The sequence below is a fragment of the Symphalangus syndactylus genome, chromosome 12 (genome assembly GCF_028878055.3).
Source record: "Symphalangus syndactylus isolate Jambi chromosome 12, NHGRI_mSymSyn1-v2.1_pri, whole genome shotgun sequence".
Lineage (NCBI taxonomy): Eukaryota > Metazoa > Chordata > Mammalia > Primates > Hylobatidae > Symphalangus > Symphalangus syndactylus.
Genome location: NC_072441.2, coordinates 75,629,422 through 75,650,102, shown reverse-complemented (window position 1 = coordinate 75,650,102; position 20,681 = coordinate 75,629,422). Strand labels below are relative to the sequence as shown.

Here is a 20,681-nt window from a genome sequence, read left to right as displayed (position 1 = left end):
GTTTTAGTTTTTAGCAAGGCAACAGGGTGCATATATCATATATAACATGTACCCAGTTGCATGTGAGCCACAATTCTTAATCAAACATATAACTATTTCTGCAATGAGCTATGTGAATATTCTAAGTAGATAAATAAAGACTTATGAATATCCTCTTGTCAGATCATTTAGATTTTGTCACTAAATGAGTATTTGAAAAATTTAATTTGGAGATCTTACTGGATTTTGAAATTACAGGTAAGAGATTATGGAGCTTTAGTGGTTGTAGCTTTGAAATGAGTCCTGAAAGGCAGGGAGGAAATTATGAAAGGAAAGGTAGCTCAGAAGGAAGTAGTTTTAGAGACTTTGGTAAATAATCTACTCTTGAATTTTGCCCAAAGTTTTATGATGTTCCTCTCTGCCTTTCCCATTCCAAGTTCTCATTAAATTTTGCTTATTTTTAAAAAATGTTTTTAAATCTATCTATATGTTTTCATCTTCCCAATAGCACCTTATATTAGACTGTCATCTCTTAATGTGCTAGAATATCACTAGACCCATCCAATAGGTTTCCCAGATTCTAATGTCTCCCAACTCCAGGACATCCCCTGAGACTTAGCATCCTAAAGTTCTGTTTTCATCATATGCTTATCTTCTTTGAAAAAGAACAGACTTAGTTTCATTATCTACTATACAGAATGTCAACTTTCACCCCTGTCCTGGGGGCTTTCAAGATTTGGTGACTCTGCTCCACCATCCTGACTTCTCACTTCCCCAATCCCAAGCTTCTCCTGTGGGCAGGCTGGTCCCACTGACCCAACACTCACCATGACTGTGTACTTAAGCTATTCTCCCAGCCTGGTGAGCCCCCTGTATTTCTTCAAGTTCCAGTTCCCCTTCTCTTTAGAAAATCAGGAAATTAAATCAGGATTTATGATAATTCCAATCTAAATTCCACTGCCTTTCACTCTTTGTTTAGCCCTCTGGAGGGACATAAAATACATGAGTTATTTTTCACCTGACAGTTCTTCAAATATCTGAAGCCAGTTCTCAGGTCCTCAAGATATTTTGAAAGCCTACATTTCTTTAGTTTCTTTGACGAGTTCAAGATTTCTGGTCCACACCATTGTGCGCTCTGTCTTCGTTATGTTCCCTAGTGTGTCAATGCCCTTTTCAAAGATGGTGCCTCTTAATCTAACAATATTTTAGACATGGTCTCCACAGGCGAACATCACACTTACACTACTGTAGTGTCATTTGGAGCTGGTATTTCTAGCAATCTTTGGCCTATGCTGTACTTGTGTGAACATGTTTCCACCAAACCCCAAACCCTCAAGTCCATGAATGGCTGCCTGTCCTATATTTCTACGCTCATCCTATATTTCTACCACTGATATTTTTAATCGACCTCAGGATTTTGCTTTTTAACTCTGCTAAATTTCTTTTTTTTTTTATGTGTTCTTTTGTAATTTCCTTTTTTTTAATTTAAATTTTTTTTTTTTTATACTTTAGGGTTTTAGGGTACATGTGCACAATGTGCAGGTTTGTTACATATGTATCCATGTGCCATGTTGTTTTGCTGCACCCATTAACTCATCATTTAGCATTAGGTATATCTCCTAATGCTGTTCCTCCCCCCTCCCCCCACCCCACAACAGTCCCCAGAGTGTGATGTTCCACTTCCTGTGTCCATGAGTTCTCATTGTTCAATTCCCACCTGTGAGTGAGAACATGCGGTGTTTGGTTTTTTGTCCTTGCGATACTTTACTGAGAATGATGTTTTCCAGTTTCATCCATGTCCCTACATAGGACATGAACTCATCATTTTTTATGGCTGCATAGTATTCCATGGTGTATATGTGCCACATTTTCGTAATCCAGTCTATCGTTGTTGGACATTTAGGTTGGTTCCAACTCTTTGCTATTGTGAATAGTGCCACAATAAACATACTTGTGCATGTGTCTTTATAGCAGCATGATTTATAGTCCTTTGGGTATATACCCAGTAATGGGATGGCTGGGTCAAATGGTATTTCTAGTTCTAGATCCCTGAGGAATCGCCACACTGACTTCCACAATGGTTGAACTAGTTTACGGTCCCACCAACAGTGTAAAAGTGTTCCTATTTCTCCACATCCTCTCCAGCACCTGTTGTTTCCTGACTTTTTAATGATGGCCATTCTAACTGGTGTGAGATGGTATCTCACTGTGGTTTTGATTTGCATTTCTCTGATGGCCAGTGATGATGAGCATTTTTTCATGTGTTTTTTGGCTGCATAGATGTCTTCTTTTGAGAAGTGTCTGTTCATGTCCTTCACCCACTTTTTGATGGGGTTGTTTTTTCTTGTAATTTTGTTTGAGTTCATTGTAGATTCTGGATATTAGCCCTTTGTCAGATGAGTAGATTGCAAAAATTTTCTCCCATTCTGTAGGTTGCCTGTTCACTGTGATGATAGTTTCTTTTGCTGTGCAGAAGCTCTTTAGTTTAATTAGATCCCATTTGTCAATTTTGGCTTTTGTTGCCATTGCTTTTGGTGTTTTAGACATGAAGTCCTTGCCCATGCCTATGTCCTGAATGGTATTGCCTAGGTTTTCTTGTAAGATTTTAATGGTTTTAGGTCTAACATTTAAGTTTTTAATCCATCTTGAATTAATTTTTGTATGAGCTGTAAAGAAGGGATCCAGCTTCAGCTTTCTACATATGGCTAGCCAGTTTTCCCAGCACCATTTATTAAATAGGGAATCCTTTCCCCATTTCTTGTTTTTGTCAGGTTTGTCAAAGATCAGATAGTTGTAGATATGTGGCATCATTTCTGAGGGCTCTGTTCTGTTCCATTGATCTATGTCTCTGTTGTGGTACCAGTACCATGCTGTTTTGGTTACTGTAGCCTTGTAGTATAGTTTGAAGTCAGGTAGCGTGATGCCTCCGGCTTTGTTCTTTTGGCTTAAGATTGACTTGGCAATGCGGGCTCTTTTTTGGTTCCATATGAACTTTAAAGTAGTTTTTTCCAATTTTGTGAAGAAAGTCATTGGTAGCTTGATGGGGATGGCATTGAATCTATAAATTACCTTGGGCAGTATGGCCATTTTCACGATATTGATTCTTCCAACCCATGAGCATGGAATGTTCTTCCATTTGTTTGTATCCTCTTTTATTTCATTGAGCAGTGGTTTGTAGTTCTCCTTGAAGAGGTCCTTCACATCCCTTGTAAGTTGGATTCCTAGGTATTTTATTCTCTTTGAAGCAATTGTGAATGGGAGTTCACTCATGATTTGGCTCTCGGTTTGTCTGTGATTGGTGTACAAGAATGCTTGTGATTTTTGTACATTGATTTTGTATCCTGAGACTTTGCTGAAGTTGCTTATCAGCTTAAGGAGATTTTGGGCTGAGACGATGGGGTTTTCTAGATATACAATCATGTCATCTGCAAACAGGGACAATTTGACTTCCTCTTTTCCTAATTGAATACCCTTTATTTCCTTCTCCTGCCTGATTGCTCTGGCCAGAACTTCCATCACTATGTTGAATAGGAGTGATGAGAGAGGGCATCCCTGTCTTGTGCCAGTTTTCAAAGGGAATATTTCCAGTTTTTTCCCATTCAGTATGATATTGGCTGTGGGTTTGTCCTAGATAGCTCTTATTATTTTGAGATACATCCCATCAATACCTAATTTATTGAGAGTTTTTAGCATGAAGCGTTATTGAATTTTGTCAAAGGCCTTTTCTGCATCTATTGAGATAACCATGTGGTTTTTGTCTTTGGTTCTGTTTATAGTTTTTGTGTCTTTTAATTTTCTCCTGTGGGCAGGCTGGTCCCCATTGACTCAACACTCACCATGACTTTGTACTTAAGCTATTTGCCCAGCCTGGTAAGCCCCTGCATTTCTTCAAATTCCAGTTCACTTTCTCTTTAGAAAATCAGGAAATTAAATCAGGATTTATTAAAATTAAATGAAAGGGCAATAAGCTGAGAGCCAGATGTCACCAGGGAAAGGGTCAGGGTGGGAGCAGACTGCCTGCTACATTGGGCTGAATGGGTTGTCAGTATGTATTACTGATAATATCAAAGGCCTTTTCAAATGATATCATTAGGACAGTTCTTTTGCTTTAAAAAATGTTATAATTGCCGGGTGTGGTGGCTCACACCTGTAATCCCAGCACTTTGGGAGGCTGAGTTGGGCGGATCATGACTTCAGGAGATTGAGACCATCCTGGCTACCACGGTGAAACCCCATCTCTACTAAAAATACAAAAAAATTAGCTGGGCGTGGTGGTGGATGCCTGTAGTCCCAGCTACTCAGGAGGCTGAGGCAGGAGAATGGCCAGAACCTGGGAGGCAGAGCTTGCAGTGAGCCGAGATCGCATCACTGCACTCCAGCCTGGGTGACAGAGCCAGACTCCATCTCAAAACAAAAAACAAAAATGTTATAATCTAGACATTGATAGGAATGTCTAGAATAGGAATGTCTAGATTTTCTTAAAGTAATTAGGAATGATCAGGCTGGATCTTGCTCGTGCCACCAACCTGTTACCTTGGGCTTTGTGTATGAGAGTTCCTACTGGGAACCCCAGGCTTGGGTGGGGGTTTCTGAGACAGAACTCTGTAGCTTCTCATGATCTCCACAACTCCCAAAGGAAAGAGCTCACTAGCATCCTATGCAAGGGCAAAATGCTCATGGGGTGAGAGGAGAACACATACCTTTCAGACCCTTCTTGGAATTGCCATAAAGTGCCTTGTAGATTTGTAGCTCTGACTGGAGGGACTCAAAGAGCTGCTGTTTCTCTTCACACTGTTGCTGCAGGAGAACCAGCTTGTGCTGCAGTCTGACCAGGGAGAGGCAAGGCCCACTGAGATGGCAGAGCCACTCAGCCACACCAGAGCAATAAGCTGAGAGCCAGATGTCAACTCAGGGGGTCATAAAGGGTTATGGTTAGGGTTACATCTGAGCCCCAGATGTCAACTCAGGGGGTCATGAAGACCATCACTTTTATTTTGCAGATGTGGAAATGGTGGCTGAGGGAGGTCAAGTAACTTTGCTTGAAAACACCATCACCTACATTAGTTCAGAGCAGAACAGATACACCAGCACAGTCTCCTTACTGCTCCTACAGTGTTCTTTGCATTCCGACAAGCAGTTACAGGGATTATGCTGGGACTAAGCATCACAGCCAGTATAGAAGCTTCCTAGGTGATGGTGAGACTAATGCCCTATATCTATTTGGAAGCATGGGAACCCTTCTTTTTCATGTCTCTGATATGCTGAAGACTTCTATAACAGAGTTTTACTCTCTCAACTTGGGAGTGACAAGGCATTCCCAGAGAAGTCCTTTCTTCTGCTCAAAGTGCCCCCCTCCCCCAACAACCGATACACAAAAATCAGGAATAGCGGAGGGAACACTGAGGTTTCCAAAAGAGGACACCTATTGTCTTGCCAATATCCCTTCTTGTAATGTAAGAATGAATGTAAGAATGAGGAATGCTGCCTTCTCTGTCAGTGGGTCTCCTCTTACCTGGAGTCGTTTTCCTGGAGGGAAAGACATTCTTCCCTGAATGCAACTTCTTGCCGCTTCTCCCTCAAGTCTTCCAAAAGCTGCTGCCTTTCCACCTTCTGGTGCTCCAGCTCCTCTTCCAGCTCTTGAAGGTGGGATCGAGAGGACAGCAGAGCCTCCCTCTGGCTTTCTGCTTCCTGGGAATGCTCTGGTGAGATGAAAACAAGAGGACTGGTTTATTAAGATGGGGCCAGAGCTCAGCAGGAAGATGACCCCAAGCACATCCGCCCTGACAAACGGAGCTAAGGAGTAGGGAAGGAAGGCCCTATGTTGGTGGGAAGAGCATGCTGACTCAACATCCCCCACAGCCTGGAGAATGGTACATCTCTGTCTTTGCAAAACCTTTCATTCCACTTAATCTGTCCTATCTTGCTCTTAGAGAAATTCTGCTTTCTAATGCTCACCACTTTCCAAGTGCTCACATACCATCTGCTCAATAATCCACTCTTGAATTTTGACAAAGATCAACATCAAGATTTCTTTTTGGAATATATCATTTTCATTATTTTGAAAATGGGGATATTCTTTTTTGAACTTGCAGCACTTCTCTGATCTTCACAAGTTGTCAAAGATTATTGAAGAGACTCTAAAAATACAGCTGCAGGCTCAGTAAGTCCTCTGGGGAAAGAGTCACCTGAGACTGGCAAATTGTACTCATTTAAATCTCTTACTGTCTTCCCACCTGTGAGATCTGTTCTATTATCTCCAAGCATGCAACAGTAGCTTAGTAGTTCTGCCTTCTTTCTTATCTGTTAACTTTTGTTATCGTTCCCCAGCAGTGACCTTTCCTCTCAAATCTTCTTGCTAATATAGAAATCAATTAATTTAATTAATTAATTAATTTGGTTGGCTAATTTAGAAATATCTCTTGGTGGCTTTTTCCTTTTCCACAAGCATTCCTTCATTCTGGGCTTAATCCTTTTGGATACTACTCTCAGTCTTTTTATGGTTGTTCAATAAATATTTGTGAATAAAAATACTTTCTTATCGATAATACATTGATATGATCAAGTAGACTAACACCAAGGTCAGCTGACTCCCAGCCACATGAGAAATAATGCCCACCTGTGAGTGCCCCCTGGCTAGGGCTGGGAAAGTGCTGGGGGCATTTGCTAGTGTCACTCGGCATGGAGTCATAGTACTGACCAGAGAGGAGCCCTGAGTGTATGAGTGAGGGATGTGGTGAGGAGGCAGAGGGATAGCAGAGCAGGGCCAGGAGCAACACATGCTGCTGTAGTAAAGTCTGGAGAAGCTTGAGAGGGAAGATAGGCATTCGCACTTCCTCCTTTATTGGTTCCAAATCAGTCGTGAGTGAAGGGAGGTAGAAGAGATACCAGACTGGTATCCAGATTGATAGCTCGTGACTCTGGATATATGCAGGTGGGCTTGTACAGAAATGATGGATCTCCTAGAGCACTTCGCTCCCGAGTCTGAGGGGCCCATAGTTGGAACATCTTAGAAAGCAGCCTTCTCTAGACTGGGAATAGCTGTAAATTTGGGTTGGTGGATATGAGTAGCTCTGTTATCTGTACCTTCTTCTGTTTGCTTCTCCAGTTGGTGATTAGTGTGGCCAGGGAAGGAAGAAACTTGAGTGACCACAGTTTGTGAGTTTTGACCATGTACCTCTGGAAACATGACTCAGTTGAGCCTGAAGTCTTTGATTTTCTTCCCTGAGGACTCTGTTCTCATTGCAGAGCTGAGATATGGACTCCAGGCCCTGACTGTAGAAGTTAGAGGTGGATCCTGTCCCAGAATGTACACATTTGGGTAACAGATGCTTCCAAAAGTTTCCCATTCTTTATCTCTCAAAGATACTGCCCAAACCCAGCAGAAAACCCCAAGGACTCAAGGCCTGGCCCTGAATGAAGCATGGGGGCTGGGTACATGTTTTCTGTGTGCCTCTTCTCAGTGGATTCTTTGCGTGCATCATCACATGCCATAACTGCAATGGCACAGGAGGCTCGATCTCCCTAAACGGCTGCTGCTGCGGTATAGGCAGGACAACAACATATGGAAAGACTGGCCTCCATGTGACAGTAGCTCAGAAGGAGAGTGTAAGGAGAAAGGCCACCTTGGTAAAGCAGCTAGGGGTGGAGATGGGAGGACCCTTACAGACCTGGCTCTACTACTTATCAATCACACAACAAAGGCACAGACATCAGCAGGCAGTATATAAGCAGATTAAGTATGGGGTAAGAAGTCAGGTGACTCTGGGGACCAGACGTAGTTCTGCCTTAAAGAGAGTTACTCTCTAAACTTAGATATATTCAGAAAGTAGGGATGACAGTACTTGCCCACCTCCCTTGCTGGAATGTTCATAAGCAGCAAGTGAAGTAAATAATATCTGTGAAGCTCTGCCTAAAGGTCTCTAAATAGAGCCAGAAAGAGGAAGGTCTGGGCTTCTTCTACTGCTTCCATGAGCAGTAGAGCTTAGCCAGTGTTCTACTTGCTCCTGTAGGTGGTCATTGATGCAGATGGACTCCAGGTGCTGGCACAGGTTCCGGATTTCACCAAGATGCTCTTCCAGCAAGTCAGCCCTTGAGGCAACCACCAGGACATGGAGAGAGGTGGGAGATGGAGAATCCTGGTTACTGATGGGGGTGGGGCTCAGCCAGGGGCACTGCAGCAAGACCTGTAAATATCACTAGCCTTCTGCTAACTATGTCCTCTCACACGGACACCCAAAGGAATGGTAGTTTTGTTTAAACAGCAAAAGTGCTTTCAAACACCTAACAGTCATTTGCTAAAAAATCTCCATGGGCCTCCTCCCACACAGGAGTCTTGTGAGAGTTCCACATGTTTTAGAAAAATAACTGAGGGCTCTGGACAAGGCCTGCCTAGAATCCAGAAAGGTATGGCCACCTCCTGGGTGTGACTATGAGGATGATAGGTGAGATCTCACTCTACCTTTCTTCTTACTGACACATGAGTGAGCATTCTTTAGCAAGGGACAAAGCCCTTCCTCCCACCCTTAGAAAGAAGGCCTAGCCAGGTGCAGTGGCTCACGCTTGTAATCCCAGCACTTTGGGAAGCCGAGGCAGGTGGATCACGAGGTCAGGAGATCGAGACCACGGTGAAACCCCATCTCTACTAAAAATACAAAAAATTAACTGGGCGTGGTGGCGGGCACCTGTAGTCCCAGCTACTCAGAGAGGCTGAGGCAGGAGAATGGCGTGAACCCGGGAGGCGGAGCTTGCAGTGAGCCAAGATCGCGCCACTGCACTCCAGCCTGGGTGACAGAGCGAGACTCCGTCTCAAAAAAAAAAAAAAAGAAGGCCTAAAGTAAAAGTATGTGATCTTACACTCACCCTATGTGGTTAATGACTGATGTTGAATGCTTCCCTGAAATCACTTTTAATATGGAATACGAAGGAATAGCCTGGAAGGATCTAGAGATCTGAAGGCAGATTAGAGAGGGGATGACACCACCCCCTGCCCCCCACCAAACAAAGAAAAAAGATGCAGAAAAGTCAGAGGGATGCTTACACCGGATATTAACTGCACCATTTTGCTTTGGGCTCAGTCTTTTCCTGAAAATTACGATTGTCTTACTGTTGGAACTGAGTGGCATCCCAGCATTTATGAGCTTAGCTATATCTCTCCACTTGCTGTGACTGAGTTTTGTGCACAGGATATATGTGCAGAGTTGGGGAGCTGCAACCTTGCACCCTTTCCTGTGACAACTCCTGACTGATGGAATAAAGTCCCATCTATGCCTGGCATTCTGGAGGGGTCTAAGAGAGTGGGCTGCAAAGAGACCAGGCTGCAGAGAGATGGAAGGACATGAGTGTGAGAGCACAAGAGGTGGGTCCCTGACTTTCCCATATCCCTACAGAGCACTGAGGCCCTGGGCAGGAGAATGAAGAAATGTACTTGGAATGGATTAAGCCCTGATACAGCTGTTGCATTTTATAACCCCCACTCTGTAAGCCAGGGATGGAGGAGGAATGAAACAGTCCTGCCTGGGTAGGAAAAGAGTAGACTCTGAATGAAACTTCTTTTCAAAGGCTGCCATCTCCGCTTTGTGCTTTACCTGTGGGTTTGGAGTTAAGCTGGTACACAGAGGAGCTTGAGGATAGGTCCCCAGATACGCTCCCTTTCTGAGGCCTCATCGTGTCCCACTGGCCACTGCTGCCCAGGTACCCAGGCTCCAGGATTCCTCCCAGTTCTTTGGTGCCTCTTGGAGGAGAGTGAGGCTGGGCAGAGTTGAGGTAGTGGGAAGAGCCGGCTTCCAAGTCGTTGCTCAGCAATGTAGCTGTGAAAGCAGGAGGAATAGCGCTGGCACCTGGGCAGAAAGAAACATGAGTAAGAAGCAAATGGGGTGTCAGAAGGGAAGGATTTGCAAGGAAGTGTGTGATTGCTAGGAATAGAGACTAAAAGGAGACCTGTGGAATGTCAGAGATCCCAGTTCACTGTGGTATATATACCAATTACACCAAGGCTCATAACCTAGAGGTTGTAACTCTCACCCTTTGTATTTCCTAGCAGGATACACAAGAGGTAGAGAATAAAGTATCTTAAAGTCATCAGTATACACAATGGAAAAGTCATTGGCCCCGCTGCTGGCTCCTACTATAATCCTTCATGACAGACACCAAGTAAAGTTCTAAAAGTAGGATTCACTCCCACAGTTACAAGTTGCTGAGTGCAATGGCATACAGGATTGAGCTTACCTGTGAACATGACCATCTGTTTGTCTACATGTACTTGCCTTCCCCTGAAACTAACCAGTCAATGTGTCAGTTCCACCTCGGAGTTTTTCAGAAGAGAAAGGAGACATGAAGTCGAGCTGGATATGGTGGCCCTGGTTCCCCCAGACTGAAGAACTCTTTGCTGAGGCTGGGGAAGGGCCTATGTAAGGCAAGTATTTATTTGGATCCCATCCAACATGACTCAAGGAGCTGCAAAATGTCATCACTCCTGTCTAAAGAATCATTGAATACTATTCCGCAGAGGCAGGTAGGACCTTTCATTTCATAGGCTGATACTTTCATAGACGCTTTGAAATCATAGGCCTTTCCCTTGAGCCCTGTCATTTCCAGTTCTCTGTAAAAAGAAGCCCAGCATGGGGGAGATGAGGAAGGAGGTGAGCAGAGACGCAGTTTAGGAGAAAATTCAGAAGCCTGCTTTCTTTCAGGGATTATGAACATGGGCAGCAGAATAGACAGGTAGCTCCTCCTAAGCAACAGGAATGAGGTCATTGTTTCTTCCAACCAAGCCAAACTCCTTGGAGGGGTTAGTGTAATTGCTACTTGCCAGTTTTTAGCCCGATTTGTAGCTGGTTCTCAAATTTGGGTACATATTGGAATCATCTGAGAAGTATGGAAACATACTGATTCCTGGATTCCAGAGATTTTGCCTTAATCAATATGGGATACATCTTGAACAATGGATGTTTTACGTTCATTCTAGGTGATTCTAATAGGCAGAAGTTTGAGAAGTCTTGTCATGAGTCTCTCCTCCAATTTTCAAAATAGCAGATGTTCATCAGGATCACTTAGTTAAGGAAGAAGATTAAAAATTTAATCACCTACATTTTAGAAGGTATGCAACAAATACATGATTTCCTACCTGTTTCAAACTGCTTTCAACCCCATCCAAACACAAGGCAAAGGGGGAAATCAGTGGTTGTAGATAGTCAGCTTACTTTTTAATCAAGGCCATGTGAGGCTTTAAGTCTATCAGTAATAATGATCAGTATTCTCATGTTCCAGTCCCTTGGCCACACAATACACAGTACATGCTCTAAACCATGCATAGATACCATACAGATTCTTGCACAAGATTTTAACCCAGGGACCTGGCAGGCCACCACGCACCACTGTCCACATGGAAACTTGGCTCAAAGCAAACAATGAGGTTGGATAAGCAATGGTCCCTTGGAGAGGACCTTGACTTCAGGTGGAGAAAGAAAGGGCTACAGTCTTCCTCATCTAGGCTGGGACCATTCGAACTCCAGTCAATGGCCTCAGACTTGATGTAATTCCAATTTAACCCAAAACAACAGACCCTTTTTCATGGACAGTGCTCTCCTTCCATCCTTCCGTTTGGGCAAAGACAAATGGACAAATGTGGAAAGATAAAGGAAAAGGAGGCAAGAGAAAGAAATGGAAGCTAGAAAATACTCTTGCCATTTGTCATGGGGCACATTTGTTGCCCATTCATTGTTGGTGCCAGAACTGCTAAAATAACAAGTTTTAGGTCAGAAACAGCAGCACCTCCTACTAGTCTCTAAAGAGAGGGAAAAAATTGTTGCAAGGAGTCCCCAGAGTTTGATCAGCTGAGCTCAGCTCCATACTCCAAGCAGAATGGTGACAAAGCCATCCTAAGTAGAAAAGGTATAACAGAAACATGAAACCTGGAGCAGAAGACCAGATTCAACCCCATCTCTCCCACTTGCTAATGACCTTGAACAAGTAGTTTCACTTCCCTGAGCTTTAGAGTTCCCTGCACTAGACAAAATATCCATTTACTGGGTTGACAAAATAAATAGGCTAGGCCGGGTGCAGTGGCTCATGCCTGTAATCCCAGCACTTTTGGAAACCGAGGGGGGCCGATCACTTGAGCTCAGGAGCTCTAGACCAGTCCTGGCAACATGGAGAAACCCCATCTCTACAAAAAGTACAAAAATTAGCCAGGCGTGATGACACACACCTGTAATCCCAGCTACTTGGGGGCTGAGGTGGGAGAGTCGCTTGAGCCCAGGAGGTCAAAGTTGCAGTGAGCCGAGATCATGCCACTGCACTTCAGTTTGGGTGACAAGTGAGACCTTGTCTCAAAAAATAAAAAAAAAAAAAAAAAGAGGAAGAAGGAAAGAAATAGGCTGCTCTGCATGACATTTGGGGCTACAGGGAGGAGGATGCAAATTCTTGGCTGTTGTCTTGCTTCACTGGAAACTGCTGGCATAGTGATGCTATCAGTCTCAGACTCACCTAAGCTTCTTTACAGGCACAGAAAGTGCCTGACAAATTAATTTAAGTTCATTCAAACTGCTTTCTAACTGTCGTGCTTAAGGTGCTATGAGAGAGCAAATTCATGTGAAGGTTTGTCATTTCTTTCTAAGCTATCAGTGACCACCGGCACCCTAAATTTATGATGAGCATCCAGCCTACAAATACATCAAAGCGTTTTCTAAAAGGTGACTGTCCACAGTCTACATAACTACATGATGTCAATTATCTTTGGGAGTCAGAAGATAGGATTCACAGTCAGATGCCATAGCTGGTGCTTTGGTTCTAAGCTGCCTACGTGTCACCTGTCCCAGGGCAGGGATGAACCCTGTGCAGTAGGAAAAGGGGCTCATCATTTCCTCTTCTGAATCCCTCTATCATTACCCTTTTTGTTCCAACCTAATGATGTCAGGAACTAAACTTGATTAACAGCATTTCACAGCAGAAAAATCTAATGGCCACACAAAGGAGCCCACCGATTGTGCCATCTTTTTCTTAGCCACTTCATCCTGCATAGGCAAAACATAACATCTCTCTCCCACCCCCTACCAATGAGCAGTCCACCAGTCTGTCAGGGATTCAGCATACTTGGTGGTATCCAACACTGTCTACAGTGTGAGAGCACCAGGTCTAGAGCCTTGTGAACATATCTACCTGTTAACTGACGAGACACACACACCAGAGAAATAACAGGAAATACATTTCCAAAAAATAAGCAAGCAGAGCTTTCCCTCACTCTTCCATTTGTAATGTGTACCCGTGTTGTTTTTTTAAACTCTGCCATCCAGCCCGAGCCATGCAGAGCAACACAGTGTGGGGCTGCCATTCACAAGCACACAAATGCAGAAGGGCTCAATTTCTCCCAACTGCTTCTGCAGCATCTGTAGCTCCTGCTGAGCCTCAGCCAAGGAGACCACCAGTGTCTCACAGCAGCCAAGGAGGGGAGGGCCAGTGGGGCTGAAAGGCACGAAGCTGGATGGAGCTGAGGGCAATGGTGCCTGAGGAAGGATAGTCAGCTTGGGTATGGAGTGAAAATGCCTAGAAACAGAAAGTCAGGGAGAAAAGACACACATCATCAATAGAAAATGAGAGAAAAGCATGGGTAAAAGATTGAGAACCAGAAATCACCCTGCGGAGTGGCTATCACCTAGTGTGGTACAGGATGAGACAGCCAAGAGTGACCATTGCTACCAGAGAGGCTGGCCTGGCTGACCTTCCCTCTTCTCCCCTGCCAGGGCTATCCTGCATACATCCTCTGTGTTCATCTTGAAAGCAACTGGCTAAAGGAGGTAAGGTGGCATTATTGAGCCCCACCCCAGCAATCCTGGGCATGGACAAGTCAGAGAGCCTGAATGCTCTCAAGGGCCCCTGGGGCTCTGCTCCCAGCATGTATCAGTCCTTGGCCCTGGGACAAGACTCTTTCTCCACCTAGAACTCCTCTCTGATGGCATCAGGTCTCACCCTGAGTAGGAGAGACATGAACAAAGGCTGTGGGGGAAATTTTCATTACTAGTGCATGCAGTCTCAGGACTCTGATGGAAACAAACTTCAGAATTCCAAATCAACATGTTCATTCACCAAATTAAAAATAGATGCCTTGGTAGAGTGGCTTAGACAAAATGGCTTGGAAACCCTTCTGGGCATTTAAATCACATAGCAAAGGCTCTTAATATACGTAGATTCTTTAGGCCTTCTTGATTCTGTCTAGTCCTTAATGTAGACTTACAGAATTATAAATTCTTGGAACAGGAAATTTGTATTAAAAAAAAAAGTCTTCCCTGGTGATCTTTAGGCAGCCCATCTGCAGACAGGTTTTTAGAAACTCTGTAGGGCCAAGTGCCATGCACAAGCACCAGTGGATCAGGATCTTTGCTCTGCTGCTAACTCTACAAATTACCACTGTCACCCTGGCCTCCATGGGCATGTACACACTGTTGGGCACAAGGTGAGCCATTGTAGGGAGAGTGAGAAGATCACGGCAGACTCTTCTTCTTCGGTGACTCTGTCGGATAGATCGTTAGAAACCCTGTCAAGTTTCAATGTTTAAAATTGTTTCCTCTTCCCTAAAAGCAATTAAAGGGCAGGTAGCCAATGGAGATGGAGCAGAAACCAAGGCTGACCCGTAGAGAATGTCTAACGTAGAAGACAATGATTACATCCTAAAACACATCCCAATGGTGCTGGCACCATTTCAGATCAATACTGCAAATACATTCAAATCGCCAGGTAACACAGCCCAGGCATTCTTTGAGGAGGCATTCTGATTTTTAAGTCCTCTGTTCTTTATCTTCTGCTCTGTTTGAACCCACAACATTTAAGCAGATGTCTACAAGTCTGGAAGCACAGCTTTTCCTCATGATTCTGGTCCAGCTGCTGCCCGCTCTGGCCTAGAAACTTTGAAACCAGGCTCAGGAGGCATTGGAACACTTCCTCTTCCTTAAGATTTTGGTTGAATTGCCTTCAGGGAAATGAGGGCAGCAGAAGAAAGCACTGTGCTTTCTGGGAGCACCTCTATTCAAGTCAAACCTCACAACAAACCACACTGAAGACAGCCAGCCAGCATGGTGGGAGGTAGGAGGTGACGACAAAGTTTTCCTTTTCCTTGCCATCCCTGGCACAGGGCTGTGAATGAGCAGTGTACCCTTCGGCAACTAAGCTGGACTCATAAATGAAATGCAACCCTTTAACTGCCCCCAATATATGCACTATGTACATATCAAGGACTGCCAATCCATTCATACATCCATTAATGGTAACATACTATGAACAGAACCTTGTCTGAGGCTGTTCTCAGCATCCTTGGCTATGAAATAAGTAGGACTACTTCTTGCAGAGAATCTCCATGCAGATTTAATGGCTAATGCATACAGTGGATCAGTAGATGTGAATTTCTTTTCATCCTATGGCTGTTGGAATCCTGGGAGAAACATTTTGCATCTTTGCTCCCAGGATAAAATGAGAGAAAACAAATAAAAATGTTTCTTTTTAAATGGTTAGCCAACTACTGGTCAAAACTGGTATGCAGATCAAAACCTGATGTGGATTACTTATTTTCTAAAATATTTTCTTAAATCAGACACAATTGGCGAAATGAGGATGGTTTCTTGATTCTGTCTAGGTTTTGATGCATTTAGGCCCCTAGCAGTCCAAACCTCTGTCCTTGAAGAAAAGTCAAACAGGCAGCAGAGAAAGAGGAGATGAAGCTTCTGCCCCATTGGCTGTTGCATACCTGAATGGGCCCGGTTGGCCTCCTTGGGGGGATTCTGGGGAGTTGGCAGGCTGTTGATGTTGCTGCTGGATTTGGCCTTAACCCCCTGAGATGCACTCGTTGATGATTGTTTAGAAGACAATACAGCAGAATGACTCAAATGATGGACGGAATCTATAAAACCCATGAATGAAAGGAAACGTTTGATGTTCTACAGAGAACTGGAATCCTGGCCTTATATTTAGCCAGGGGTACCAGGGCTAGAGTCTTGCTTTCAGGGAAAGAACCAAGCACAAGCACTGTTAGCAGTGTTCATTTTCTTGCTTGCAGACAGCTCCTATAGTGAGGCAAACCACCTTAGGGATGATAGTGGTACTCTGAGCTCTGAAACATGAAAATGGCAACTCCAAAAATATAAGGCAAGACTAGCAGCATCTGTGGACACCCACATATACTTAGGGAACACTGCTCAGAAATAAGTAGCAAGATCATTGTAGGAGAGATGAATGAGGTTTTCCATCTTAAAGAAGATCTATCTGACAGAGTCACCGAGGAAGAAGAGTCTGCCGTGATCTTCTCACTCTCCCCACAATGGCTGACCTTGTGCCCAACAGCATGTACATGCCCATGGAGGCCAGGGTGACAGAGGTAACTTGTAAAGTCAGGAGCAGAGCAAAGACCCTGATCCACTGGTGCCTGTGCATGGCACTTGGCCCCACAGCCATGTTCAGCCTGATACACACCATGGTGGAGCCATAAGTCCTGTTTCCTGAGGTCTCCATTCAGTCTAGACAAAGACAGTACCACCCAGAAAGTGGAGGCTACCTGAGTGACTGGGAGAAGCTTTCTTCTCTTCATAGTGTGTGTACTCACTGGCTATGTCCATGTCAGAGCAGGCTTCCAGCTCATCAGACAGGAAAGAGGTGCTGCTGGGAGAGCGGTGGGAGTCAGACAAGGCATGGCTGCTAGAGGGTGTGAGGGACTGAGCACCCACCTTGGCCAACAGGACTTCAATCACTTTCTCCTTCTCCTGCAGCTCCCTGCTGAGCCTGGTGGGGAGAAGGGGGACAACAGGTAAAACCAGGGTCCCCAAACCAACCTGTCCTGACTATGGCTCATAGGAAAAGCCAAGTAAGCCAAGGGGACCATGCCTGCAGAGAATTATGGAAATAACCCACCTCTGCTTAGGGATGGAGCATAGGTGGGGTGTAGATGGAGAGAGAATAGCTACCCAGTGCTCTGGCCACATAATATGCTGAGGACAAGCAAAGACATAGCTAGCCCTCCTTTTAAGGCACTGCTGCTTAATGTATGATCCCTGGAACAGTTGCAGCCTGTGAACTGTTTGTTACTGTCTCCAACAAGACAAGTATAAAAGTTGAAAGCAAGCATTGAGAAACGCAGAGCAAACCATTGTTCCAACATCCAAGGGCATGATAAGTGGAATCATGTAGTTAACTGAATTCAGACCATGTATGTTTCTATGATGGATTAGAAATAAAAACAACACAAAACAAAAAACAACACTGTGTCCTTCACTACAAATATTTTCAGAAGCATTTATGTAGTCTGAGACACAAGCATGACACAAAGAACCCCAACTAGTGGCTACGAAGGACTCTGAGCCCGTATTTCATTGATCATTATATGAAGCAACTCACTGAGAACTGGGTCCTGAGGCACTGCAGCCTCCTGGTGATCGACACCATCTAGGCCTCTTTCACCAGGTCCTGTTATATGATTCCTTTTTTCCCCCAGGGCAATTGAGTGACTATTAAACTAGCTGTCAACCCAACTTGGGGCAGGCCAACTTTGAAAAAGATCATCCTACTTATTAAACACACAGCAGGAAAGCAGGACCCTTAGTGGGGCAGAAGACTTGAAATCTAGTTAGTTCACTTTCAGCTGAGACTGTTTCTAGGTTACTAAGCCTGGAGAATTAATGTGCCAATGTCATTAAACCAAAAGGGAAGAAAGAATTTAGTTAAAAACAACAGTGAGGTGTTCAATGAATGCATGAATTCAATACATTGAGCACTTTCCTTTATTACCCTTGATTTGTGGAGTTGCCGCCACCTTTGACCCTTTGGGCCTCAGTCCCAATCTCTAGCGGTCCGGCCGCAGGGGTTATTCAGGGATGCACCGAGAAGTAGTGAGAAGAATGATGAAAGAAAGACACAGAGAAGTGGTATTAGGAGGGACGGTTCCCTGATAGGGAAGCGCCGACCCAAGCTCTGGTTTATTCAGTGCTTTTATACATGCCAGGGGTTAACAGTCCACACAATAATTATTTTTGTCTTCCTTTGATGCGGCCTCTGCAGTCTGTCCTGTGCTAACCATTAACTATGAAAAGCCATTCACAGCGCTTCACTGATCTGGTAAGAACAGGAAGCTACCCATAACAGGATCTTCAGTGGTCAGGTCTTTGCCATGCCACCTACTTCCCTGTCTGCAGGCTTTGCCAATGCGTGGGAATGTGAATTTGGCTCCCCACAGTTCCCCCTTTTCTTTCTAAAAGAAGCCGTTGATGATTTATCCGGAGCTGGGTGATGGCAGAGAAGGCTCCTCGGAGGCAGACTGGGAAAACACAAAGAATTAATAAAACAATACCTGCAAGGGTGGCTAGACTGATAATTATAGCAGACACATGAGATGTAGGGGATAACTTATGGAGAATAGACAAAATGCTATCAGCAACATCCTTTGGATTTACGATATCTAAATGTGCTTGTTGCATCTTTTGTATTTCATTATGTAGCGAGGCAACATCTAAAGAGAAGTTGTTAGCTGACCACACTCCATGAAGGTGTGCCTGCGCTTCTTCCCAGCTCCATTGAGATTGATTATACTCATGAGCTGTTATACAGATCCATTCATAGTCAGCATGACATTTTAGGAGGAGTCTAGTAGATAAGGCCTCTACTCTCATGCCTAGAAATTTAACAGCTTCTTTTAATGCATTCAATTTTGCATTGATTTTTAAATCAATTCGTTCTTGAGTTCCTAAAGCAGTACTAGTATTTTTTGCAAGATTGTTTACAAAGTGAGCAGTTTGAATAGATTTTGTGATAGCCACAGCTGCTGTTGCTGCAGTAGCTACAGCAGTAACAAGTGCTACTATTCCTGCAATGAAAAGTCCTAAAAATCGTTTTGTTCGGGTAAGAGACTCAACAACTATTTGTAATGCAGCAAAACCAGGATCAGTATACCAGGTCTCATTAAGATGAGCAGGCAGCATCACAAAAGGAGGCTGCTGTAAAATAGACAAAGTTAAGTTGAAATTGTCTCTAGTAACACAGTTGGTAAGGTTACAATGAATAATGTATTCTTTTTCACCTTGATGGGGAATGCTATGAGCTAAATGTGGGGACACCAACTTGTCCATGTGAACTTGTACAGTAATATTAAAAGGTCCAGAAAGGAACACATAGGGGGCACGCACACAGGCACGCAACCCAGTTCGAACTCGCTTGTGAGTGGTCTGTTCTGGATAGAGGAATTCTACCACTCCTAAAGCAGCGGCGGCTCGCCAAATGTGTTCTTGTACTCGTCCCTTCTGAGTGGTAATAATAGGCATCGTCCAATCTCCAGTAGTGACATTACGCGTCCCAGAAATGGGAGGAAGGTAAGCATATGGGCGAGACCAGTCAATAAGATTAATGTCATAATGAGGAATTTGATGTTGAGTTCCAGGTAGATAGGCACAACTTTGCCATACAGGATATTTGGAGATAACATGTTGTCCAGGCCTGACAACAGGACATGGGGGAAGGACATGAGGCGGATGTTGGCTGTTTGGGGCGACCGCTTTAGTGGAAAATCCCCAGAATGAAAGCTGCCACTGCACAATAGTATGTAACGCCGTAGGCAGATATCCTGCCACACGTCGAATTTCATGCCCAAGAGTAAGGCAGCCAGCCATTCGAGTAAAGGAAAGGCAAATAGGCAGTGTAGCAGTGGATCCTGTATAATTATATATGGTAGAAACAGGGATAATGAAGTCTCCATCTAAGCCCCCAAATAAGTCTGTGTTATTGGTATATACAGGCACATTAGCGTCATTCCACGTAACAGGACGCAAAAGAGGGGGTTCAGGCACATAAGCCCAGTAAATTTTCCCTTCAGTGGGTGATACCTGGAAGCTCAGGAGAGCCAGCATGGCCAGGAACAAATTTTCAGGAGTGAAGGGCTTGCCTTCAGTAGTAAGCATAACTTGTGCGGTAACGGTAAGACGCTTTATTTGACCCCAAGTTGGAAAGGGAGAGTTACGTGTTTCCAAGGCAAGACGGCGAGGGCGCTGACGATGGCGAGGAGCTCCGTGACGAACTCCCGGAGGGCTGCTCGGGGGAGTGTGCAGACTGAGGTTTCTCATCCGGCTCACCAGAAATCCGTTCCGCATGCCGGACGAGCCTTTCCGGAATCCACCGAGGTCCGCCATCAGACCCTTCAGGAAAAACACAAACACTCCCTCATCCCCATATTAGCACAGGGTCAGGTCCATGCCATTGTCCAGTCAGCGGGTCCCTCCACCTCACAAGAGCTTTTGTAGATGCCTCCGGATGCCAAAACCGCTCAGCAGCAGAGCATCCTGCGGCATCCAGGCGCAAAAATTTCAACACATATAGAGCATGATGCAAATAATTCGCAGGTGTGCGGGGGTAAAGTTCCCCCTTTTTAATTTTTTCAAGCTGATGTTTAATCGTGGAGTGTGCACGTTCAACAATACCCTGACCCTGTGGGTTATAAGGAATGCCAGTGCAATGTGAAATATTAAATTGTGCAAGGAAAGAGTGAAAGGCTTTAGCAACATAAGCTGGTGCATTATCTGTCTTGAGTTGCCGGGGAATTCCCAAAGTTTGAAAACAATAGAGTAAGTGAGCTTTAACATCTTTGAAAGCCTCCCCAGAGCGTGCGGAGGCTAAAAGGAAACCTGAAAAAGTATCTACACAAACATGGATGTAACTAGATTTACCAAAAGGAGGGTAGTGAGTAA

At 44.4% G+C, this 20,681-nt stretch overlaps 2 pseudogenes; one reads left to right on the top strand and one right to left on the bottom strand.

The window, feature by feature from the left end:
• Window positions 1-20,681, top strand: part of LOC134734237 (neuroblastoma breakpoint family member 11-like) — a 514,399-nt pseudogene that overhangs the window by 83,825 nt on the left and 409,893 nt on the right.
• On the bottom strand, window positions 7,993-16,697 carry LOC134734240 (myomegalin-like; annotated as a pseudogene).